This window comes from Callithrix jacchus, chromosome 7, assembly GCF_049354715.1.
Source record: "Callithrix jacchus isolate 240 chromosome 7, calJac240_pri, whole genome shotgun sequence".
In the NCBI taxonomy this organism is placed as follows: domain Eukaryota; kingdom Metazoa; phylum Chordata; class Mammalia; order Primates; family Cebidae; genus Callithrix; species Callithrix jacchus.
In genome coordinates this window covers 102159310-102186351 of record NC_133508.1, presented here as the reverse complement: position 1 = coordinate 102186351, position 27042 = coordinate 102159310, and the positions used below count along the sequence as shown (strand labels likewise).

Genomic DNA, 27042 nt, shown 5'->3' with positions numbered 1-27042 from the left:
AAAACTCCGTCTCTCAAAATAAAAAAAGGGGAAAAAAATGCTGGCTAATTCCTGTGAGAAGTGGCCACTTTGACTCAAGGACTCTGACTGGCCTAATCAGGGCTTTTTTGTAACTGTGCTACAGACTTTGACTCTATCCTGATCATCCTTTTCCTTCTCTACTTCCACAGATGATGGAGTTGCAGCATGATTGGGAGGCTTTCCTCACTTTCTCTGCTTGCTTTTCCTTGATCCTTCACGGGCATTTTCCCTAGTACGTCTCTTGCCTGGCTAGTGTCTGATGAGTTTCCAGATGGACCTGAGTTAAGTATGTTCCCCAGCTAGCTGCTAGCTAGTTAAGGGCAGATCCATGTGCCATACTAGGGATAGTGAGTTTGTACAAACCTTCTTATCTAACCTTCATAACCATTTACTGAGGTCAATGGGCTGGGTAGTATGATTCCAATTTTATGTATAAGGAAACAGGATTAATTTAGGAACTTGCCTGGGATACACCCTAGTAAATGGTGGAGCTGAGCCGAAATTTAAACTTAAGTTGGTATTACTCCAAAGTTACCTTAACTACTCATCTGTGGGGCAGTTAGACTGAAGTTGACGTTTTATGAGAGTTGAAGTATCTGAGGAAGATAAACCTGATGTTCTTCAGAAGTCAGGGAAGGAAGTTCTCCAAATCAGAATCAAGTTTTTTCTCAAGCAGTGATTTTAGGGCAGTACCTAATATGTAATACCTAAGTATCGAATTTATGGTAGAGTTACTGAAGTTCTACTTTGGACAATTACCTGAAGACTTTTAGTCTAAAAAGATAATGTGGACATTTACAATTATACATACATATATGATTCATTTGCTTTTCATCTTTTTTCTTTATTGAATTATATCTTTAGCAAATACCTATTGAACTTTTATTATATATCATACATGATACCTTTAAGCTAAAATATTATATATATTCCCTTTCCTTCCCATTATATTTAATCAGATTTTTTTCTTACTTTCTGTCATTATGAATAAGTATTTTAGACAGCCTACTGTTTGAATGGTACTAAGCAATAGAAAAGGGCCTCCTTCCTGTAAGTCTGATCACTTCCCCACCTTAGATGGAAGCTGATTCAATTGGTTAGTGAGCATGTAGACAAAGATCTGCTCAGTCAGGGTCAAAGGTTATTTCAGCTGTAAGAGATTCAACATTTGATTTTCCTTTTCCTTTTTTTTTTGCAAAGTGAAATGAGGGAAGAGATTGTTAAACAGAGGGTGAACATTTACTTAATATTATATTTTCAAGAGAAAACGGCAGTCTTGATTTTAAAAAATAGCAATTTTGGGCCGGGCGCAGTGGCTCAAGCCTGTAATCCCAGCACTTTGGGAGGCCAAGGCGGGTGGATCACGAGGTCAAGAGATCGAGACCATCCTGGTCAACATGGTGAAACCCCTCTCTACTAAAAATACAAAAAAAAATTAGCTGGGCATGGTGGCGCATGCCTGTAATCCCAGCTACTCAGGAGGCTGAGGCAGGAGAATTGCCTGAACCCAGGAGGCAGAGGTTGCGGTGAGCCGAGATCGCGCCATTGCACTCCAGCCTGGGTAACAAGAGTGAAACTCCATTTGAAAAAAAAAAAAAAATAGCAATTTTGACACTTCAAAACATCCATTGAAATCTTACATTGTTTAAATACTGAACATGTAAAACATTTAGCTGTATAAAATATATTAGAATAAAAAATAGAATGAACATTCATGTCCTCCTCCCCTCTCTTTATATTCCTTAAATCTCTTTCTTTCCTTTTCATTTCCTTTTATTTTTTCTTTGAGACAGAGTCTTGTTCTGTCTCCCAGGCTAGACTGCAGTGGCACAATCATGGCTCACTGTGGTCTCTACCTTCTGGGCTCAAGTAATCCTCTTGACTCAGCCTCCTCAGTAGCTAGGACTACAGGTGCATGCTGCCTCGCCTAGCTAATTTTTATTTTTTTTTGTAGAGACAAGGTCTCTCTATGTTGCCCAGGCTGGTGTTGAACTCCTGGCCTCAAGCACTCCTCCCATCTTGGCTTCCAAAAGTGTTGGAGTTGGCATGAGTCACCACACCCAGCCTATGCAAATAATTTTTAAACAATAAATATTAATTTGATTTTTTTTCTTTTGGAGACAGAGTCTTACTCTGTCACCCAGGCTGGAGTGCAGTGGTAGGATCATGGCTCATGGCAGCCTCAACCTCTCAGGCTCAAGTGATCCTCCTACCTCAGACTACTGAGCAGTTGGAACTACAGGCACAAGCCACTACACCCAGCTAATTTTTGTATTTTTTGCAGAGATGAGTTTTGTCATGTTGTTACGGCTGGTTTCAAACTCCTGAGCTCAAGTGATCCACTTGCCTTGGCCTCCCAAAGTGCTGGGATTATAGGCATGAGCCACTGCATCCAGCCTAAATGGAATATTAAAACAATTGCTTTAGAACACAGTCACAGAAATGGGATTAAGTCAAATGGACTGTATAATTTTAGATTAATTCATAGATTAATATTGGCAAGTTACTTTCTATGCACTTTCCACAAATCTGTTCTGCCCTGAAAAATGTACACCATATCAGAGTCTAAAACAGTGGACATTATAAGTTTTCAAATAGTTTGCACTTTTAATGTTTTAAAAATGTAACTTGTAGCTTTAATTTTGAATTTTTACAATTATTAAAGAAGTTAATGATTTTCCATATGTTTTCTCACTAGTTTCTTTTTCTTTTAACTTATCAATATGCATGTGGAAGAGTAGGTAGGAGAATACTGTCTGTTTTTGTTCTTTCCCCACCATCTACCAGGGTCATGATATCTTCTGTCAATTTGTAATAATGAGATCTTTAATAAAGATAGCAATATTTTATCTGTTGTACTATTTTTTTTTTTTTTTTTAACACAAGGTCTTGTTCTGTTGCCCAGGCTGCAGCACAGTGGTGTGGTCATGGCTCACTGCATCCTCAACCTCCTGGCCTCAATTGATCCTCTTGCCTCAGACTCCCGAGTAGTTGGGACTACAGGTGCGTGCCATCACATTTGGCTACTTTTTGTAGAGACATGATTTTGTCATGTTGCCCAGGCTTATCTGCCATACTTTTTTTTTTCTTTTTTTGAGATGGAGTTTCACTCTGTCATTCAGGCTGGAGTGCAGTGGCACGATCTTGGCTCACTGCAACCTCTGCCTCCTGAGTTCAAGTGATTCTCCTGGCTCAACCTTCTGAGTAGTTGGGATTATAGGCATGTGTCACCATGCCAAGCCAAGTTTTGTATTTTTAGTAGAGACAGGGTTTCACCATGTTGGCCAGGCTGGTCTAGAACTTCTGACCTCATACTTTTTTTTTTTTTTTTTGAGATGGAGTCTTGCTCTGTCACCCAGGCTGGAGTGCAGTGGCACGATTTCAGCTCACTGCAACTTCCATCTCCCAGGTTCAAGCAATTCTCCTGCCTTAGCCTCGTGAGTAGCTGGGACTACAGGCGCATGCTGCCATGCCTGGGTAATTTTTTGTATTTTAGTACAGACAGGGTTTCACTGTGTTGCCCAGGCTGGTTTCAAACACCTGAGCTCAGACAATCTGCTCACCTCAGCCTCTCAAAGTGCTGGGATTACAGGCGTGAGCCACTGTGCCCAGCCCTGTCATACTTTTGAGATGCATTTTATGACATGTTATTTGCCCTAAAAAACGATACTGCAGAGGTTTTCCATTTTTTTGTACTCAACCACGTTGAAGTGTTGTGGACTTTTGTTTGCATTGTGATATTCTCTGTGATTCTAAAGGCATTCCCTCTCCTTAAGGTTAAACGAATACAAGAAATATTTGTTGTGTACCAAAGTATGTGCTAGGCACTATTCTATACTGCAAACAGAAAAGTGAAATAAGACAGAAAAGTTCCTAGTCACAAAAGTTGTTGAAAACAAGTAAATTAATAAGTAATTAGAATAATGTTAGACAGTGATACAGGTTAATAATCAGGCCAGGAGCAGTGGCTCACGCCTATAATCCTAGCACTTTTTGGGAGGTCAAGGTGGGAGGATCGCTTGAGCCCAGGAATTTGAGCCCTGGCAACATACAGAGACCCTGTCTCTACAAAAAATAAAACTAGCTGGGCGTGTGGAGCGAATCTGTGTTTCCAGCTATTTGGGAGTCTTAGGTGGGAGGATCATTTGAGCCTGGGAGATCAAGACTGCAGTGAGCTGTGATTGTGCCATTGCACTCCATTCTGGGTGACAGAGTGAGGCTGACTAAAAAAAAAAAAATTATTTGCATGAAAAAGTTCATTCGTTATGAAGACTTGTATAGAAACACTGAAATATGCTCATGAATTACAATTAAGTTTAAGGAACAGTTTACAATGTGACATGTATGCCATGACTATACGAAAAATATGCCTTTGGAAAAAGATAATGGGAAGAAAATATACAAAATGGTCACTGCTTTATATCAGGTTTGCAAGATTACAGGCTATTTTTCTCCAGATTCCAGCTTTTGGAATACAATTTCAGGATTTGTACAATGGAGTTTTAGTTTAGTTTAGTTTAATGTTGCTGGCAAACATCATTGTTTGCATCTAATGCATTTTTCCATTGTTATCTAGGCAATAGCTTTTGCAGAGGAATAGACTGATGGGGACATGTTCTTTTGATGAAGATTTATGTCTGAAACTGTATGATTATTGGTTGGTGGTAATTATTATTTTAGATAATTTTCTAATAAGAGGCTTCTATATTGCATTTGGTTTAGTTAAATTTAGATGTCATGGATTACAAGTTAGAAGGAAATATTTGTATTCTTTTGTTTTACACTATTGTGTCTCTCCTATATACCATATATATTCTCTACAAAGTGACTTTTATTTTATTTTTTTAAAGACAGAGTCTCTCTGTTGCCCAGACTGGAGTGCAGTGGTGAGTAATGTGATATTGGCTCACTGCAACCTCCACCTCCCAGGTTCAAGCAATTCTTGTGCCTCTCAGCCTCTCGAATAGCTGGGACTATAGGTGCATGCCACCACACCTGGCTAATTTTTATATTTTTACTTGTCAACCAATTCAGAAAATTTGGGAGTCATGCAAGATTCCTCTCTCTGCCTCAGTAGTCACATCTAATCAGTCACCAAGCACTGTCCATTCCATCTCTTCAGGCATTAAAATATATATATATATTTTATTGCATTTTAGGTTTTGCGGTACATGTGAAGAACATGCAAGACTGCTGCATAGGTACCTACGTGGCAATGTGGTTTGATGCCTTCCTCCCCATCACCTATATCTGGCATTTCTCCCCATGTTATCCCTCCCCAACCCACCCCCACTGTCCCTCCCCTAGTTCCCTGCAACAGCCCCCAGAGTGTGATGCTCCCCTCCCTGTGTCCATGTGTTCTTATTGTTCAACACCTGCTTATGAATGAGAATATGTAGTGTTTGATTTTCTGTTCTTGTGTCAGTTTGCTGAGAATGATACTTTCCAGGTTCATCCATGTCCCTATAAAGGACACGAAGTCACCGGTTTTTATGGCTACATAGTATTCCATGGTGTATATGTGCCACATTTTCCCTGTCCAGTCTATCATTGATGGGCATTTGGGTTGGTTCCAGGTCTTTTCTATTGTAAACAGTGCCGCAATGAACATTCATGTGCATGTGTCCTTATAATAGAACGATTTAAAATCCTTTGGATATATACCCAGTAATGGGATTGCTGGGTCAAATGGAATTTCTATTTCTAGGTCCTTGAGGAATCACCACATTGTCTTCCACAATGGCTGAACTAATTTACACTCCCACCAACAGTGTAAAAGTGTTCCTATTTCTCCACATCCTCTCCAGCATCTGTGGTCTCCAGATTTTTTAATGATCCCCATTCTAACTGGCGTGAGATGGTATCTCAATGTAGTTTTGATTTGCATTTCTCTAATGACCAGTGATGATGAGCATTTTTTCATATGTTTCTTGGCCTCTATATATATATATTTTTTTAAGTGTCTGTTCATATCCTTCTCCCACTTTTGAATGGGCTTGTTTTTTTCTTATAAATCTGTTTTAGTTCTTTGTAGATTCTGGATATTAGCCCTTTGTCAGATGGGTAGATTGCAAAAATTTTTTCTCATTCTGTTGGCTGCCAATTCACTCTAATCATTGTTTCTTTTGCTGTGCAGAAGCTCTGTAGTTTAATTAGATTCCATTTGTCTATTTTGGCTTTTGTTGCCAATGCTTTTGTCCTCAGGCATTTTGCATCTTCCACAGTATCCTTCCCCAGACCACTGCCTTAGATAGGCTCTTATCCCTTGTGGCTTGCAGTTTTTCGATGCCATGTAATAAATCTCCTTGCCCTCCAATTAATCTTACACATTATCCCTAGACCACTGGTTCTCAGTTGGGTGTGATTTTGCACCCCAGGGACATTTGACAATGTCTGAAGACATTTTTGGTTGTCACAGCTGGGAAAAGAGGAGGTGGGAGTTGTAGGGGAGTGTGATTGGGGAGCAAGAGGAGTTGCTACTGGCACCTAGTAGTTAGAGGCCAGAGACGCTGCTAAACATCTTGCAATGCACAGGACTCTCCCACTACAACAAAGAATTTTCCAGCCCACAATGTCAATAGTGCTGAGGTTGACAGCCCTTGCTCTAGAGTGATTCTTCTAAAATAAAAACCTTCTTAAATCTCTCAAAAATGCACTATTTCTTTTAGGCAAAAGTTTTTGCATGGGGTTCATCTTTTCTTATTCCGCAGTCATACAGCAAATACTTATTTTTTTTTTAAGAGATGGGATCTCACTCTATTGCCCAGGCTAAAGTGCCATGGGCACTTGTGATCCTAGCTCACTGCAGCTTTGAACTCCTGGGCTCAAGTGATCCTCCAGCATCAGCCTTCCAAGTAGCCGGAACTACAGGCATGTGCCACCATACCTAGCTAGTTTCCTTTTTTTTTTTTTTTTGAGAGGGAGTCTCTCTCTGTTACCCAGGCTGGAGTGCAGTGGCACAGTCTCAGCTTACTACAACCTCTGCCTTCTGGGTTCAAGCAATTCTCGTACCTCAGCCTCTCAAGTAGCTGAGATTACAGGCTCCCACCACTATACCCAGTAATTTTTTTATTTTTAGTAGAAATGGGGTTTCGCCATGTTGGCCAGGCTGGTCTCAAACTCCTGATCTCAAGTGATCTGGCCACCTCAGCCTCCCAAAGTGCTGGGATTACAGGCGTGAACTGCCACACCCACCCAGCATATACTATTACTGCCTGAATATCCCACCTTCTCCCGACTCCTACTTCGTGTCTGCTACTTGAAGCTTCTTCTGACTTTCTAGACTCGGCTGGGCAACTGTATTCTGTGGTCACCGTTACAGGACAGGGAATCACACTGAATTGTTACTTCGCTGTCTCTCTGATTGCACATTGAGCATTCAGAGGTCAGGAACCTAGTTTTTTTTTTTTTTTTTTTTTTCTTCTGAATCCTCATCACCTAGCACAATGTCTGTTACAGATGAATGGATCTAAATGGAGAATCGTTTAGGGCAACACAGGTGGTTAATGGTGGAGGCCAAACCTCAAATCCAGTAGCCTAATGTGGATGCTTGACTTTATTCCACACCTGGAATGTCTTGCTCTGTTTCAGTTGTAGTAACTCAAGTGGTCAGGTCTTCTACCCTGATTCCACTTTGTGAACAGCCATATTCGTTCTTGGGCACAATAGATTCACTGCTGCCTTCCCGACTTTCCTTTTTCTTTGCCGTCCTCACCTGAAATGCTGTTCTTTCACGTTTCTGTCTCCCTTCATGGTACTCTCACCGGTTATTTATGGTCCAGCTCAATAAAAACCCCTACAGTTCCCGAGCCCATGCCACGTGGGCTATATTATCATCGTTCACCTTCAGCAAAACCCCTTTAAAGAAGACATTATCCCTATTTAACAGGTGAAGAAAATGATGCAAACAGCCCTGAGGTGATGTTCAGTCTGGCAGGCGAGACAGGACTTGCACACAAACATCCACTATGCAGGCACCCGGGTTACCTCCCTGTCTGCTTTGATCTCTGGTTTTCTCTGTTCCTCTTCTCTTTCCTTCTGGAAGACACGTTGTCTTCTGCTTAACTTTCATGAGTCAACTGAGACTCGTTTAGGGCAACACAGGTGGTTAGTGGTGGAGGCCAAACCTCAAATCCAGTAGCCTAATTCGGATGCTCGGCTTTGTTCCATACCCGGAATGTCTTGCTCAGTTTCAGTTGCAGTAACTCAAGTGGACAGGAACTGTCCAGCAGGGTTAGTGAGGTCAGCACAGGTGGGGCAGCCTCTGTCTGCAGCCCTGAAGCTGCATAAGTCTGACCGTGCAAGGCCTCAGAGGATTTTCATCCAACGATTTTAAGGGGGAAGTCGCTGGAGTGTTTTAAGCATAGGAATGTATGAAACAGATCTGAATTTTTAAAAGTTCATTGTAGAGAATTGGGGGCTGGAGTGAACGCAGAGTGACGATTTAAGAGGTGTTCGTGGTCCCTTCAGGTGAGAGATGGTGGCAGCTCGGACCATGTTGCTGGAACACAGACAAGTGAACCGGCTGGAGAGTAACTAAGGGAATAAAATTGTTAGGATTTGTCCGTGGACTGCCGACGGAGTATGAATCCTGGCTGCAATGTGACCTTGATTAAGATACTTAAGACGGGCCGGGCGCGGTGGCTCAAGCCTGTAATCCCAGCACTTTGGGAGGCCGAGGCGGGTGGATCACGAGGTCAACAAATCGAGACCATCCTGGTCAACATGGTGAAACCCCGTCTCTACTAAAAATTACAAAAAATTAGCTGGGCACGGTGGAGCGTGCCTGTAATCCCAGCTACTCAGGAGGCTGAGGCAGGAGAATTGCCTGAACCCAGGGGGCGGAGGTTGCGGTGAGCCGAGATTGCGCCATTGCACTCCAGCCTGGGTAACAAGAGCGAAACTCCGTCTCAAAAAAAAAAAAGATACTTAAGACGTAATTTTTTCCTCATGGATAAAATGATACTATTACCTTTAGAGGTTATTAGTAAAAAATGAAAAGCGCTGTGCATACATCAGGTATCAGTGAATGTAGTTCTAATTCCTATGATGCATATGGTTTTTTCTTTACTCGTAAAGTGCTTTTAAAATACAGAATGGGTTGGATCTGCAGTAGCATGTCGAAACTGGGGGCTTTATTCCTAAGTTCCTGTTGGTCTGTGCTTCACTAGTTCCCCTCTTACTCAGCTGGAGTGAGAAGCGGAGCGTACAGGGAGGAGGGGGATGAATTTATGCCAAGACCGCACAAAGGTGTGGCGGAGGGGGCTCCAGAGCTGGGAGGGACCAATCTACGGGCGATTCCTGGCAAGTTCCTCCCCGCGCTGGTTGACCTCGCTTCCTAGATGAGTTTCTAGATTGTAGACGCTGGAAGACGCGGTGAACCGAGGCGAGTGGGGGCTGAGGCTCCAGCGAAGACGGATGGGGGCAGGGCGGACAGGCCAGACGCGCAGTCTCCGCTGGGAGCGCGGCCCCGCCCCGCCCTCCGGGGAGGCCGCTGGTGACGTCGCGAGGGGGCGGGTCCGGCGGCCGCGGGGGTGGGGCCGGCCGCGGGGCGGGGCGGGAGGCGGTGCGTCGCCGAGCGCAGTCCGCGACGGCGGCGGAGTAGCCTGGAGCCGCAGACAGTGCGGGCCTGCGCCCAGCTCCGGTTGTCTTCGCCGCGACCCCCTTCTCAGGCCTGGGCGCGCGCACGCTGGGGCCCAGCGGGGCTGGCCGCCTAGCGAGCCGGTCGGCCGACCCCGGCCAGCGCAGCGACCCGGCGCCGCCCGGCCCAGGCGCACACGGAAGTGGTGAGTGTCACCGGGGGAGGTGGAGGAGCCGGAGGAGCCGGGGCGGCCGCGGTCGGCAGGCGAAGGGGCGAGCAGCCTGGCTGGTCGGAGGTGCGGCCACCGCTGTCGGTCCGTCCTCACGGTGTGCGGCCCGGGCTGCTCCGGAGCGCTGCCCAGGACCCCGCGGCCCGGGAGGGGAAGGCGGGGATTTCCAGCTCCCTGGAGCCGGCGGGCGGCGGGGAGGTCGCCGGCCGGGGAGCGGTTAAGGCTGGCCGCCCCCTCCCCCAGCGCGCACGGCAAGTTTTCATAAACAAGCCCGGAGCGCGCTGTCTGACATCCTGTTTATATCACCCCGAGATACAGGCGCGGGCTGGAGGGCTGACGTCCCTCGCTCCCCGCGCCGCGAACTTGACCGCCAGCCTCCGGCCGGGGTGGGGGCGCAGAAAGGTTTTCTTCTCCCCCCCCCCCGAGGACGGAGGCTGAGGGTCTTAGCTTTTTCCTTCCTTGCAGTCTCAGCGAGGGAAAGTTTCTGGAATTTGGAGCCGGGTTGTGGGCGTCTGCAAACTCGGGAAACGCCCCCTCCCCTCTTAGGTTCTGTTAGGAACCAGGCCCCAGGTAGCCAGCGAGAAGTGGGAAAGGTGACCGTGGGCGGTAGGACCAGGGAAAGGGAACAGTGGGAGAGAACCATCGGGGAATTGCGAATTCCACTGGAAAGGGGCTGATTAACCGAAACTGGGGCTGGTCTCTGGCTCCCTAACTCCAACTCCGTCCGCTCGCGGTCGGCGACTGGGAGCATCGGAGGACTAATAAACACTCCTCCAAAGTCACTGCCCAGGGTCCCTGGGATATGGGCTTCTTGGATGTGTGTTTACCAAGGAACTTCTTTTATCTAGATGAGATGTTTGCCAGATGTTTGTGCATACGTTTTTTGGAGGGTTTGCACTACATGATTTCCTGTGTGTTACTGGGGAGGGGGACCCCGTCCTTCCTGCCACTCTTCTTACTACGTGGCTGTGAGCTGCCTTCTGCCTCTGGTTGAATACATCACTACACATGTCGTTGACACTTTTTTTCCCCGAGTCATAGGGCTTTTCTCTCAGTGACAGGAATTTACCGTGGTATGAAATTGTCATTACTTCTTTTGGGGAGTAAAACTTTAAAACCCTTGGGTAGTTTAATAATGAGAACGATGCAGAGACAGATGTAATCTGAGAGTGTTTGGTTTTGGCTTTTTTTTTTATTTAAGAAAAAATGTGAGTTACGTATGGGTGTAGGCACCGTAGATTTTGTTTAAGATGAGCATTTTGTATTGATTGAATCTTTGTTCTTCCCTTTCCAAAACTCTGTTATGTGGTGTTTCTTTATTTTGCTTTTGCTGACTCTGATGTTTTCCAAGACCAGGGAATTATTTTCATTGAAGGATAAATGTGTTCTTTTGTACTTTGTGGTGAAGATTAATGGAGACCACCAGGGTTCCAGACATTTCTTGTACAATGTGCTTTGTAATGTGGAGAAAATGTCTCCCTTGTATAGATCCAGATTACATTTAAAGACGTGAGGACATCATAGTTGAATGACTGTGGACATTATAAATAGGAAGAATCATAATCTCTTCTTAATTCTATATATCATATTAACTAAGCACTTTCACTGAGTCTGAGTTTCTCTAGGTACAAAACTGTATTTTTTTTAATGCTAGGATTGCAGTCTGATACTCCACACTGAATACAGCCAGTTTAAATGATTACCCCCATTCCATACTATACTAGTTCTTTACTACCATTGGGAAATGATTATAGAGAATGCATACATTAGATATAGGTAAAATAATTCAAACGTTTTCCAAAATATAACTATGTTTTAGTTGTTGTAATTGAGGCAGTCTTAACACGAGCTTGGCTAAAGGTATATACTTCTGACGGAAACAAGGATTGAGAACGTGTAGGTGATACTCATTTGTATAGAGAGAACGAGAGAACACTTAAGGTATAACTGCATAGCAAAGACCAAGATCTGTGTTTTCTAATTCTCAGATTCCTCTGGTGTTTTCCCCCCCGCAAACACATACCATTTTGTATGTCCTTATGTCCTATTAAGAATGCTGTTTAGAAGATTCATTGTCTGAGGTGAGAATATTTATACAAAGAAATTTTTATTGTTCATTTTCACACTTAAAACCATTGTTTTAAGTGGATGGGGAATTGGTTTATTAACGGAATCTCGCTAAGGAAGCAGCATTGGATGCTCTGATTTATTGTGGCTCAGTGGTATATGGAGTCTTGCCACAGAACAGGCGTGTCGGAAGGAACTTTGCAGATTCTTTTAGATCAGTAGTTCTCAACTGGGTACGATTTTGCACCCAAGGAGATATTTGCAGTTTCTAGAGACATTTTTGGTTGTTACAGTTTGGGGGAAGGGAGTGGTGCTATTGGTAAGCATCTAGTGGTTAGAAGCTAGGGATGCTACTAAACATCCTATAACACACACGACAGCCCTCCATCCCAAACAAATTCTTCATCCAATAGTGCCCAGGTTGAGAAGTCCTGCTTTGGAATACTGAGTAAGGAACGAGAAGATCTGGGCTCTTGTGGTGGCAGATTGTTTCACTTTAGGCACGTATTTTCTTCATCTGCAAAGTGGAAATAAAAATATTCACCCTGGCCGTCTCGCAGAGTTTTGGGGGGAAATCAGGTAAATAATGCATGGAAACTGTGACATGCTATGCAAATCATAACTAATATGAAGAGTATTTATCATAAGTGAATCATTAGATTTACTGGTAGTTGATGGGACCAGGGTTAAGGCAATATGTTGAGTAAAAAGCTGGCTGTGGATGGTTTGATACTATCAAATTCTTTTTATTCATTTATTTGGGTAAAGTTTTTTTTTAGTGTACTTCATTTTCTTATTGTCAGAACATGCACTTTTTAGCTCTATAATTTCTTTAAACAGAGATTATTTTTCCGTCATAGCAGTAAGGAAAATTAAGTATAGAAAAATTAGAAAATACAAGAAAGTAGAAAATAGAGGGAACAAGTGATTCATGCTCTACTCCCTTGTCCATTTAGGCACACTCACATCCTTGCCAATTTCTTTTCTATAAGAGCAGTTAAGATTTGGAGACTTAATGATGAGAAAGGAGAGAGTAGCTGGTGACCAAGGAAGGTGCTCCTTCATTCCTTTCTTTTTAAATATTATGATATAAAGGTAAATTACATTATAGTAGGCATCAGAGAAATTGGTTGTTTTTATTTTTATTATTGTTTTTTAGTTTTTTTTTTGAGATGGAGTCTCGCTCTGTCACCCAGGCTGGAGTGCAGTGGTATGATCTCGGCTCACTACAACTTCTGCCTCCTGAGCAAGCAATTCTCGTGCCTCAGGCTCCTGAGTAGCTGGGACTACAAGTGCGTGACAGCATGCCTGGCTAATTTTTGTATTTATTTTTTAGTAGAGTTGGGGTTTCACCATGTTGGCCAGGCTGGTCTCAAACTCCTGACCTTGTGATCCGCCTGCCTCTGCCTCCCAAAGTGCTGGGATTACAGGCGTGAGCGCCTGGCCTGGTTCATTGTTTTTATACTTTCCTTGCTGCCTCCAAGCCACATTCTCATTCACCTTGTTTCCTCTCTGCTTCTTATTCTCCCCATGCTCAGTTGGGTGTGCCACTGTTGCTTCCTGTCTCACAAACCCTCTGGTAACATGGGATTTCAAACAGCTGTCATGTTGAAATGACTGGGTTTCAGGGGCAGGAAACTTATTCCTGTGAGTATTCTTCCCTCTGAGGTGCACCAGCATTCTTGGCAGTTTAAGGCAACAGGAAAGCATAAAACATTAAGCTCATTTCCGTGACACCTCCATTTCTGAGGGTTTGTGATCTGTGATTCTTTGTAGTTGGCAGTGGGCACACGTTCTTCCTTGGTGCTCTGTGAATAAACTGCCCAGTCCTGAGGAAAGACCTGCTCTAGAAGCAAGAGGAAAATTTCTTTTAAATCTACCCTGGCCAGAAGACAGAGCTGGTGTTTGTTGGGATATTTTTAATCTGTGCTAACTGAATTTACTTAACAGTATTGTTCACACTAGCATTTTGGACATTCTTTTATGCGTTCAGTAAATACTTGTTAAGCTTTGCAGTGAGGCTCAGAGAGTGAATAGACAACAAAACACATAAAAATCTTTGTCCTCGTAGAGTTTACAATCTAGTGGAAGACCCTGAGGGTGTGTTCAGTTTCATAGTTGCAGATTATATATACATGTAAATGAGCAAATCTTTGTGATTGTAAAATGTTTCCTAGCAGTCTTCTGGATAGTTGATAAATGGCAGATAATAAATGGCGTTTTCTGGAATGATGAGAAGAGAGTTGCACAGTGGTCAGAAGAAGCTCACCCTTCGTAGAATTCTCAGTGCCTCAGGTCTTCTGAACATGTCCTCAGGGCCAAGAAGTCTTCATAGCCTTCCTTTGAGGTCTGTGGACTAGGGAGTGGCTTCCCCTTATTTGTTATCTTTCTTTTTTTAATGTTACAGATTAATTTACTCTTTGTATGCACAGACATCTTTTTGGTATCAAGTGCTTGGCAGAAGGATAAGACACAGTTTATATGGAAATAAGCTTAGTATATATAGCTGTAACACATTGTGCATGATGCTGTAGTAGCGGTCAGAATTAAGAGCTCCAGGACCCTGCAGAGAGCTAATCCCTGCTTGGATCCCTTGTCAGATGCCTTTTTGAAGAGGCTTCATTTGAGTTAGGCCTTAAGGAGTGAGTAGGAGTTCCTTTGTTTTAGGGTGGGAAGGAAATCTAGGCAGAGATAGTGAGAGCAAAGACATAAAAGTGGGCATGTACATGGTGTCAGTGGCAGACTTGGAAGTGGCCACTAGGTAAGAGCAAAGACTCTTGGGAGGAAGTGGAAGGAGGTAGGGCAGGACATGCAGGTTGGGTCCAGATTGTGAAGACTGTAACTGTTTCCAGAAGTTTGTGAGCAGTGTTAGGTTAGGGACTGAGGCCTGCGTTGAACGAATGAGTGGGGAAGATGAGAAGCTGTTTGAAGTTTCCAAGCTGAAGAATCACCTCATTAGCAATTGGAAGACCTGAAGCACTGAGAGTTCCAAGAAGGGTGAGCCTCATTTGACCATTTTGCAACTCTCCTCCCCATCTCAGGAAATGCCCTTTATTATCTGCCATTTATCAACCATCCAGAAGACTGCTAGGAAACCAGAAAGGCTTTGAGCCAAACAAGATGTCACGAAGTTCGTCCAGGCTTTCCTTACAGTGGGAGTAAAACCTATTTTGATTTGCTTTTAATTTATACAGAATTTTTTTTTTGACAGTTTAACTGGTTTTTAAGCCATTAGAAGATTAAATACAACAAACCTAAGAGACAACAGTTGTTAAGTGGATGAATACAGGAAGACATGTTCTCAAAGGCAAGCAGTGTTAATTTTTGTCTTAGAAGTGAATAAGGAGTTTCTACTGATTTATGAAAAGGAGAACCGTAACTCAAAAGTGAAACAATCTGGGGCCTTTAGTGGAGAGCAGACACCGTTGTCACCATGCTAGTAATTTGAGGTTGCACTGTTAATCATAGCACAGTATGGTGATTGGTATTGGTAATGAACATCAAGCCATGAAACAGGTCAAATTGTTGAGCCTAAATGAAGAGAAAGTTCACATCTCTAGTAGAAAAGGGCAACTTCAGACATCTCATTTAGGGGTTAGGAAGTCTGCAAGTGCATCTGGGTACAGTATAAGAAGCTGCTTTCAGAGACTTTCTAAAGACAGATTCAAAGAGGAGGTTTTCTTTGGGGTGAAACACCAGTGAGGAATCTTTGTTTTAACGCAGGGAAAGTTACTTAATAGTGATCTGCGAAAGAAGGCTGATGATGAAACCTAATAGGAGGAGCTGCGGCCATCTGTGTAGAAGACAATAATAACTTGAACCCAGCTGTAGGAGACTAAATCAGATCAATTTATGGCACCTCTGAGTAGAAAACTGAATGTATTTTAGTCTTGATTTGTTTTTTGATTCTGGTAGTCTGTTTTTGGAGGCTCTGGATCTACACTCTGTGGTTTGATCCTAGCTGTGAGATTGCGAGCAAGTTACACCTGTTTCCTTATCCATAGAATGACAGTAAAGACAGTACCTACCTCTGAGGTTGTTTTGAGGTGTGAATGACTATGCTTGAGATTTTGCACTGATGCCAGTATGAGCTAAAAATTAGCTATTTTAAAATTTTATTTTATTTTGAGATAAGGTCTCGCTCTGTCACCCAGGCTGATGTGCAGTGGTGCGGTCATAACTAAAGGCAGCGTTAACCTCCCAGGGTCAAACAATCCTTCCACCTCAGCCTTCTGAGTGTCAGGAACCACAGGCATGTGCCAGCATACTCAGCTGATTTTTAAATTTTTTGTAGAGAGAGGTTTCATTATGTTACTCAGGCTGGTCTTGAACTCCTGGGCTCAAGCAATCCTCCTGCCTTGGCCTCCCAAAGTGTTGGGATAATAGACATGAACCACCATGCCTGGCCTGTTTTATTTTAATGATTGGTAAATAGACTGTGTATTTAAAAAAAAAAACCTCAAATTATATTCAGAATGTTTTAAGATAGCAGGGAGGGTACCACCAGTAGATACAGAACAAAGACTAGCAGACATATTCTATGTTAGAAAGACTTCAGTTAGCAATGAGGAAATAAAAAAATAAGCCAACTTCTCAAATCTAGAAGGGTTTATTACATAGTGCCAAAGGTGCTAGACAGATTAGGTTTTACTCTTTTTTTAAGAAAAAATGATTAACAAAGGTGCTTTTATTTATTAAAAACGCCATCCAATGTATATAATTTGGTAGGAATGTATTAGACTTTCTGGAAAAGTCAATATAAAGATACTGTGTTGACCTCACTGATTCAGTTTACTTAGCAAGTTGTGGGCTGTTGGCAGAGGCACCAGTATACTTGTTTGTAAAACGCTGTATTCAGAGTTGTGTAGAAATTAAATATCTTATAAATCAGATAATTCTCCAGGGAGTTTTGCTGGTAAGGAATTATAAGAGTTTAAAGGGATTCTCAAATACGCATTCAGTTTCTACGGAATGCTGTTTTACAGTTTCTATTTCCATATACCTATTTTGTTTTCCTAAAGCAAGATTTACCCAGAATGTAAAAGGATACAAAGAGTTGGCCCTTCCTCCTAATCGTAGATGTGTATTTTTAAATATTTTAAATGTATTTCCTTCTTGGTGATATATATGTTGGACTGGTTTCTTGGGTCTGGGCATTATTATACTCAAGAACAGTTGTGGCCACGTGACTGGAAAAGTTCTCATTCTCATCGCATATGCTTTGACAGCAAAGGAGTTAGCTGTGTCTTTCCTTGTCTTCCCATTCTAGAATGGGAAAGACAGTAAAGCTCCCTAATTTGATTTGTATGGAGGGGCAGTGGGTAGGAAAGTCCACTTCAGCTGGTGAAAAGGATGACCTGTAGGTATTTAAAACATAAATTTAGGTCTGTTATTTTTAGGTACACATGGTGACTCAGACCAGTCTGATCTGAGTATATAAAGTAGAACTAGATAAGAACCATTTGTAATGAATGCAACTCTTATTTGTTTTTGATGATGTTTTAAGGGCTTAAGGGTATTAGAACTGACAACAGTTTTTCAATTAAGCACAATTATATCTGTAGGCATGCTTGCACAGTTAATCAGATTGTAGTAAGGCTATAATTTATAATAATTTTTTTCAATTATAATTTAAAATAATGTTTATGTTGTACTAAGAGAAAAGATAAAAGAAAACAAGGAAAAAATAACCTGCCAACTATATATCTTCCCAGAGAAAAATGCTGTTACTAAATTAGTTTGGTAGATCAGACACAGGGAGGCAGACAGATGCAAGTTATAATATAAAGAGGTATAATGGCTTTTTTGCCAGGTGTACCTGCAAACCTATTTTAGCATTAATTCACATAACATAGACTAAAAAGTAATATGCATGATGTCTTAATTTAATATACTGACTGATTTTGTTCAGTTAAAACCGTTCTGTAAAACTTTAGGCAAGTCCACGCATTGAAGTATATGGGTTATCTTTTTGGGGGAAATCATTTGATGTATGGTGGTAACTCCAAAGAATCTAATGTTTTTACTTATGCAGAATGTCCATTCACTTCGGTTGGTTGGAAGTAGGAGGAAATCAGAGGAAGTCAGATTGGCCCGATCATAAATTGTAAGCTCACCTGATGTGATTTAGGAAGCAGGCCATTTACCACGTACAAGCTGGCTGAAACACAAATGCTCTTAGGTTTTCATGTTTGTTTCTTTATTTAGCAACTCTCGGTAGATCACATGTATGTGAGAACAAGGCAGGTTTGGCTCCTGCCCTTAGAAAACTTACTTGCTAGTTGAAAAAAACAATTCAGAGATTGTATTACTGTTTGTTACAATGACACTGAGTACCAGGAGACAAGTCAGAGGTGAACTGTAAGAAAAGGGCGTCTCTGCAGTACATTTTTATGCATGGAAATCTGAAGGGTGAAAGAGCTGTGCTAAGCGAATGAGGAGGTTTTCCAGTGAGACGCAGCAGTATGTTCCAAAGACCTATGGTGGGACCAACACCCTGCAGCTGATGCAGAGAGAACAAAGGTGCAGGCTGTGAGGCAGGAAGGAACCTGGTCAAGCAGGGCCTTATACGCTGTATTACTTTTGGGCCTAATAATATATTAGTGGAAGCCGAGTTGTTTAAACGGGGTAGTAACATGATGAGATTTGTGTCCTATGAAAAAAACGGAAGAAGGAACCCACGCCCTCACTGCTGCCCCCAGAGCACCTCTCCTCTCTTTCCTCTTTCACTTCATTTGGCTGCCAAATGCCTTGAAAGCCTTCACTTCCTCCCACCCACTCATTCTTTAACCCTTTGCAAACTGACTGCCACCTCCACACTCATAAGACTGCTTCCTTGAGGTCACCAGTGACCTTCTTGCTGTCATGTTTTAACACCTTTTTTCTGCCCTAGTTATCTAAAATAGTTCTTGCTGCTAAAAACCTTATTCCTGGCAGATGTCCCTCAACTCTACTGCTGTCTGGCTTCTGAGACACAGTAAGGAATTCCTTTCTCCCTCTCTGTGTCTTCTGTTCTCTTTTTGAGTATCTTCTCTTTCTCTCACTTCTCCTTCTCCCCCAGTGAGGACTTTGCTAAAGGTTCTGTGAATGGTAGATCTTATATGTTCCCTAAAACTGTGCAGATGACCCACTTTTGCCTAAGCCCCAGTTGTCTCTTTTTCTTCATATTCCTTACTGTCTGCTCCATACCTCCCCCAAATACTGGTTGCACAGTTTCAGGCACTATTCAAGGCACTGGAGACAATAGGGAATAAGGGAGGAAAGGTCTCTGCCCTTAAGGAGTCAGCAGTCTAAGATGTTAAACACATTGATAAACAAGATAATTTCTGGTGGTAATAAGTGCAATAGAGAAAATTATCAAGGCATAGGTAGTGAATGCTTAGGTGATGGGGGTTGGGAGAAGTGCTACTGGTCTGAGAAAGTGACATTTAAACTCAGCCCTGAAGGATGAGTAATGAGTAGGAGCCAGGCAGTGCAAGGATCTAGAAGAAGAATGTACTAGACAGAGGGGATAGCCAGCGCTGGGTCCCTGCAGTGGGGTGAGCTTTCCATTTCACACTGGGCTGCCTTGCTGTGTCCTTTGACACCTCCCATTTAACTGCTCCAAGATTGATACCATCTTTATTTCTGACCCATCGTCATAATAATGGCTGATTTCTCTGTTTTGATTAACACCATCTCCACCACCCTGAAAACCCTAGACCAGCAGTCTGAAAACTTGCTGTGAGGGGAAAGACAGCAAACATTTTCAGCTTTGAGCACAGTGCAGTCTATCACAACTACTGAATCTGCCCATTGTAGCACCAGTGTAGACATAGACAATATGTAAATCAATGAGGGTGGCTGTGCTCCAATAAAACTTTATGTATGGACACTGAAATTTCTATTTACACTTGTCTCAAAATATTGTTTTCCAACCACATAAAAATGTGTCAGCTCCCCATACAAAATGGGGAGCAGTGGGCCAGATTTGACTCCCAGGCCAGAGTCTGCTGCCCCCTGCGTTAGACTAACCCTGATCACTCCTTCCGCTTTTGCTCCACCCTACCTCCTCCCCAGGCCCTTTCAGGGCTCCTTCCCTGGTATTCCTATTCAGCACCTTTGCCACTCACTGTCCCCACTGCTGCAACCTTCCTTTGACTTTCTTTACCTGGGTGATCTATCATTGCACACTCTGTGTCCATGTGTGCACATTATTTAGCTCCCACTTTATAAGTGAGCACATGTGGTATTTATCTTTCCATGCCTGATGCCTGATCACAAGCCTTTAGAAGTCCCTATTACCTATAGAAAACAATTCAAACTCCACCTTAGTCTGATAGTAAAGGTAACTTGTGCTAATACCTCAGTTTAACTTTTCTAGCATATTCTCTTGTTTCTCTCCTTTTACAATGTGCCAAAAAAATAGATTATTCATTATTTTGCTTTCAAGTCTCAATTTGTTTCCCATGCTTTTCTGTCCTCCTCCTCCTTCTCCTTCTTCCTTCCTTCTTTCGCTTCTTCATCTCCTTCTCCCCGCCCCCCGCCCCCCATGCTTCATGCTTTCCATCTGTCAGAATTCCATAACTTTCAAGGCCCCTTCAGATGTCCCTGGTTTCTCTCTCTGCCCCTCCCTAACCCAACAAGTGGTATGAATACACGTAGTCCTTTGGCGGTGTGTGATCTGCTGTTCTAGCACTCATGTTCTGCTTTGTGCTTCAGTTCTTATGGAGACACACCTCCACTCTGCATTCACAAGGCCCTTGAGGACAGGAACCATGTCTTTCATTGTAATGTCCCCTTTCTCAGTAGGCACACGGCTGTTTTCTTGAATAGACACAAATCCTGTGTACAACTATCCAAATTGTACTAAATTTACAGGAGATTCAAAGTGGGAACATTTTACTGAAGGGAGTTTGGTCAGCTTACATCCTTGATTCTTGTTTAAAGTGGTGTTCTCACTTGTCACATATAAAGTGGTATTTCCACTTTTATAAAGGATCATCAAGTATTTTGGAAGACTCGTTGGCTCTGCCAGTGGCTCAGATAAATAAATTCAGGCAAGTTATTGATCTCTCTCCTCAAAGAAAAAATTTGTAATGTTTTCTTTTATATAAAAAGAAAAAGAAAAAATGTGATCTGTATGTAACTCATTGTGCTTCCTTGCTAGAAACTGAAACGCTAAATTATTGCCTTTTAGTTGCTTTGCAGTTTTCTTATGATAGTTTCTCTGCCTCCGTCTCCTCATCAGATTACTTGTCACATGTGTTAAATCCTTCTTTTAATTGATGGGTCTGTTGTGTATGTCTTTTATATTTATATAGGTAGCCTCAATTTTCTCTCCTTTTTTTGGAGAGGGGTAATAGAAATATAAATAATAACTAGTTGCCCTTTGGTTTCCCCAACCTGCAGTGACAACAAGATGGTGCAGGCACTTATCCTGTATAAAATGGGCAAAAAGGCTCTGGGCAATATGGGAATCATGATGTGGGTTTGGTGGAAAATGAGCAAAGCGTCTTGTAAGGATCTTGTAGTCTGAAGGATAACGTGTGCTTGGGGTAGGTTTTGTCCTCCCAGGTCTGTGTGATTTGTAGCACATCATTCCACACGGGGAGGAGAGTGGGCAAGAGGATGATACTAATGATTAGTAAGCTTTTTCTGTGTCAGTTGTTGGGTTATGTACTTTGCATTTGATATTTAATTTAATCTGTAATAATCAGAGACTTGGATCTTAATGGCATCATTTTCCAGATGAGCAAACAGATCTAATAAATGGCAGAGCTGGAATTCAAATCTGAGGCTCTCTGGCATTGAAAACGACAACAAAACATGTTTCTACTCTTCAGAAAGACTTTTTTCTCCTGGCTTGTCCCTTGTCCTTTTCTCTCTCTTTCTCTCCTGACATTGGTGTTTAAAATGAGAACCTAGGAAACTTGTTTCTTCTAATGTTTTTGAAGCAGTTTTAGGCCCTTGGAGAAATGTGTTGATGTGTCTTAGTGTTAGATTTAAAGAAGAGCTGAGGCCGGGCGTGGTGGCTTATGCCTACAATCCTCAGCACTTTGGGAGGGCAAGGCAGGCGGATCACTTGAGGTCAGGAGTTCAGGACCAGTCTAGCCAACATGGTGAAACCCCGTCTCTACTAAAAATACAGAAAAAAGTAGCCGGGCATGGCAGCACGGGCCTGTAATCCCAGCTACTCAGGAGGCTGAAGCAGGAGAATTGTTTAAACCCTGGCGTCAAGGATTGGAGTGAGCTGAAATGGTGCCACTACACTCCAGCCTGGGAGACAGAGGTAGATTCTGTCTCAAAAAAAAACAAAGACCTGAAATAATTTTTTTTTTTTTAAGTTTTAGGGCAGGGTGATTGGGTTCATTTAGCTGTCCTAAAGAAAGTTTGGTCTTTTTTGGTGAAATATTTAGCTTAAAAATTGCATTGCTATTTTTGATGTTTTAAGCCAGACGAGATTCATATTATATTAATATTGCTTTATATTACCTGGTTGTTATATAACATGGTTGATTTATATTGCTTGGTTGTTATATAACATGTCTTGCGTTTACCTGTATGGGTCTGAGCATACCAGATGTGGTTTTATGAAAAGTGTGCTGGACTTGGAACCACGAAGAGCTGATGTGAGGGTGTCCTCTGCCACATACTAGCTCTGTGACTCTAGGCTCATAATTAAGCCTTAATTTTCCTGAAGTGTAAAATGGACTTCACAGTACTCGTCACAAAGGAGATTTTGTGAAGCTTAAATGAGGTAGAACCTATAAAATAGCTTCAGACAGTGCCTGGGGATCCAGCAGCATTTAATAAAAGTTACCCACAGCTACCTCAAATACTGAATATTGCCAGAAATCTGTAAATGATTGCATAATGTTTACACCTTTGTAAGCGGTAACTATAGGTAGATATAATTCAAGTTATGAACTTCTGATGTAGGAAACCTCCTTGTGCAAAGGGTTGGCTTCCCGTTACAAAAACATCAGTAACAGTGGTTTAGACTCCCAAATCTGCAGCCAGTCTGTATGTTGGAATCATGGCTTATTATCAGTCATAACTGAGTGATTGTGGGCAAGTTATTCAAGATCTGTGTCTCAGTTTCCTCATCTGTAAAAGGATAATAATAATAATGGCCCCTACCTTATTGGATTGTGAAAATTAAATGAGAATGTGTGTTTATGCATGTATGTGTTTGTCTGTACTTGTACCAATACCCTTTTGGAGTTTACCACTATTATTTACTGTTCTGTTCTTTTCCTCCCTGTGTAGACAGCCCATAAGTTATCTGGAAGTTCCCTACTATCTCCCTCACATCTTCTGTTACTGGAAGACTCCACTATATCACATACCTGCCTTTTTCTTCTGCCTTTGGTCTCATGTTGCTTCAGTTTAATTGAGGCTATCTTGTTCTAGTGTGTAATATATTCTCATTGATCCCTTCCCTATGCATTTCTTGCCTGGACACTTTGAAAAAGTGTTTTCGTTTTGGGTGGAAACTGAACATTTTCTAGTAATGACTGATAAACACAGCCAGGTGTTCCTAAGGATACTCTCTTATTAAGGAAAATAAAAGCTATATAGTCTCAAGCAAATGAATAAACCTATGTAAATGCTTGTTTATTGAATGTTTACTCTGCGCCAGAAATTCAGATCAATAAACTGAGGCTTAGAATGGTTGAAAATGTTTAAAGGTACCTGGCTTTTAAGTGGAGGAACCTAGATTTGATCAAAGCCAGGCCAACCTGGCCCTTGGTTTCACAATCCCTAAGCTCACTTGCCTTAAGGCCTCCAGACACTGCCTCTAAGACTTCATCTGCACCCCTTATGAACCTACACTCTATGCTCCCTCACACTCCTGCTTTTGAGATGGCAAAATCACTTATGGTTCTTTTTGGCTGCAGTAATGTTTTCTGCTCTTTTGGCAGGGCAAATGTATAGTGTTTCAGATACTTTATGTGTTAAATTGGCTTTTTGTGTGTTGGCTTGGAAACTTAACCACATTTACTGCAGTGTGTCTGGGGGAAATGGGCGCCAAGTTTCAAACAACTAACTGGGAATGAATTCTTTAAAAGGCAGAACTTGTTTATAGCTAAGGGCTGCTAGTGTATTTGAGTATGTTACCTGCATCGGTATGCTTTAAGGGCTTATGGGTCATGCCAGAAGCGACACATCCTGGAATGTATACACATTATTGCACTTACTTGGTTAACTGTCCTCACTGTTGCTGACCTTTGTACACTGAACCACTGCTGTTGCATTTGGCATTTAGTAGGAACCCCTGCGGAGAGACTTATTTAGTCCTCTTTAAAGATGAATGGTTCTTTATACTTTCTGTATGCTTGTTATATTTCAATTTAAAAAAATGGAGTAAGGATCAGGCAACATTGAAAGAGGAATATTGCCACACAGTTGCCAATCCAGTGAAAATACTGCTTATGCTAGTTCGAATTGAGACACTGAAAGGTATTTGGGAGCCAGATGCTTATGAGAATGCATATTGCTTTGAATATTGGAAGTAAGCAAAGCAGTCAAACAAGTTCCTTCTTGGCTTAGAGTCTTGTTTACTTTTCTCAGGTTATAATTGATAGCCCTAATAGTTTTAAGAAGTCATGGAGAACAGGCCTACCGTGAACCTGAATATTTGGTTCTGAGTTTATAGGCATTGTCTAGTAAATACTGTTTAAGGGTTATTAATTAGCACACAGTGATCATAAAATCTTGTAATACTTTTAAGAGATGTGAGAAATTGAAGTCACCTGAGAATACCTCAGTCTCATTTTACAGCGGAGGATTAAAGTAATTAGAGCATTTAAGTGCCCAAGATCTGTCTGGGCCACCACTTTAGTGATTTTTTTTTTTAATCCATCATCATGCTGGATTTGTTATTGAACAGTAAAATGATACAGAACGTAGTCACATAGAAAATTTAGAAAGTAAAATACTCTTTGCTCAAATGCTTCTGAGGAGGCTGAGATATATCTATGGGTAGAAGATTTAGAGGTTATTTAAGAAAAATTAGGATTGTCTAGGATCCACCCGTTACCGTGGGGATTCTGTGAATGCAGTATCTCATGAAAGAAGAGAGATCAAGCTACTTGGTGAGTCATATGTTCTAGTTGCTCAGTCCAAGGGCTGGCTGGATGACTAGCATTGAGCCTGTGTGGATGTTTTTTCAAACTAATCAGCCAGAGATTAGTATGTTCCCAAGAATGATAAAACTTTGTTCCAGTTTTTTAAAATTGTAATAATAATCCTGTAAGCCTTTAATAAAAAATGCTTTCTTTAATGTTGACATTTTTTACTCTCCTACATTAAGCTTTTGTATTTTTACTTATTCTCTTGTAGCCTTTATCCATAATGTATAAATATGTACCATATTATGTAATTTTAATTGCTGGATACATATACCTGTCTTCTTTTCTCAAACTTTTTTATTCTGTTGTAGTAGAGTCTTTGTAATAATCATTTTTGAATGGCTGTATTTAGTTGTGTTCATGTATTTTCTTTTTCTTAAGTAAATCTATGATAGAATATTTAAGCTATTTCTATTTTTAATGAATATTGTAGGAAACCTTTAAGAATATACAAATAGCATTTTTCTGCTACTAATTTGTTAGGAAGAATGCATAGATTTACTGTGTCAAAGGTTATAACCAATTTTATGACTTTTAGTATGTAATTCTGGAAAATTAAACAGAAACTTAAATGACAAATGGCCTTAAACATTGGCAGGAAGCTGCCGATTTCTTGACTGTCCTACAGGCAACCCACTGGCAAGTAACATCTCAGATACTGACCATTATAATTCTTTATTATTGGCAGATACAGTTTTCTTCAAATGACATGAAAATAATTTATTTGCTTTTGATGTTTTCTCTCATTGGGAAATGATATTCTGTAAGTGCAGAATGTGCACTTGAATGTGAAGTTGTAGTGAGGATTTTTATTTTTGTATAACTTAGTTGTAATAGAGGAAATCAACTTTATGTCACTCCTAGGCTGATGAAGTACCCTAGTAAATGCAGTATTTTTGCATGACTAATAGGAGTAGGGGCTGGGCCTTGACTTTTACATCAATCGGGTATAAAATCACATGAGTTAGCTGGTTTCCATAAAACAGTGTTATATTGCCCTTTGCTTAACTTTTTGTTAGTTGGGAAATGTATCTTTCTTTGATGACTGGTGTTTTTCTGCTTAGTGGGGATGTTTTCTATGATGCCTGGATAACTGTTCTATAATGCAAATCTGAGCACATCACTGCCTTGCTTAAAATCTTTCACTAGCTGACTTTTGCTATTAGGATTAAGTCTATCCAGACTTCTTAGCATGGTATAAAGAGCCTCTCATCGTCGCAGCCTTGGTCTCCTTTCTTTTTTTTTTTTTTTTTTTAAATTTTTTATTGGATTATAGGTTTTGGGGTACATGAGCAGAGCATGCAAGACAGTTGCGTAGGTACACACATGGCAGTGTGCTTTGCTTTTCTTCTCCCCTTCACCCACATTTGGGGGTCTCCTTTCATTCCCATTCTTGCAGTCAGCACTTCAGCCCTGCTGACCATTTCTGATGCTTAAATATGTTGTGATCTCTTTTACTTCTGGACAGTAAGTTCTATAGATTCCTTGGCAAATATACAGCCTTGGAGACTGTAATAATTCTGAGCAGTATTTCTAAGGGTTTTCCCCCCAAGTACCATTAACATTCTAGGCTACCACATTCCAAGATGTACTCTGGAGGTGTGAGGTAGAAGCTACGCTAAATGGTGGGAGAGAGAAACTTTGCCATTTTGTTTTTACTAGGTGTGTTGCAGTGAGCGTTGAAAACCCTTCCACACAAAAGAGAATCTTCTTTTTACCTCGTTATGATTAAATTACTGTCTACTTATCGTTCATAATGAAGAGAGAAACCCAAAAGCAACTTCAGAACATGCATCTCGTGCTGATTAGTGGTTATAATGATTTCACATGGATAGTATTCCTTGTGTTTGAAAGTTATTTTATTGGTCAGATCTGCTTCAGTGAAATCAACAAGGCTAGTTTATCTTTGCAAAAACTTGTGACAAACTTACAGCTACACTCCTTGGAGAACACAGTTCACATTTAAGATTTTGCCTCAGGCATCTCTGTTCAGCTTTATGCTGTGTCTTTCAGATTCTAGATATGAAACT

General features: G+C 41.5%; 1 protein-coding gene across 4 annotated transcripts in view; it reads left to right on the top strand.

Moving 5' to 3' along the window:
* The window catches only part of JAK1 (Janus kinase 1), a 255358-nt gene that overhangs the window by 109772 nt on the left and 118544 nt on the right, over positions 1-27042 (top strand). For 3 of the 4 annotated variants that reach the window (XM_009001399.5, XM_035251735.3, XM_035251737.3), the window contains exon 1: positions 9601-9806. The exons of the other annotated variant lie outside the window; for it this stretch is intronic. The gene's annotated coding sequence lies outside the window, so the exon portion shown is untranslated. Of the gene's footprint in view, positions 1-9600; positions 9807-27042 lie in introns of those variants that run through there. 4 annotated transcript variants of the gene reach the window in all.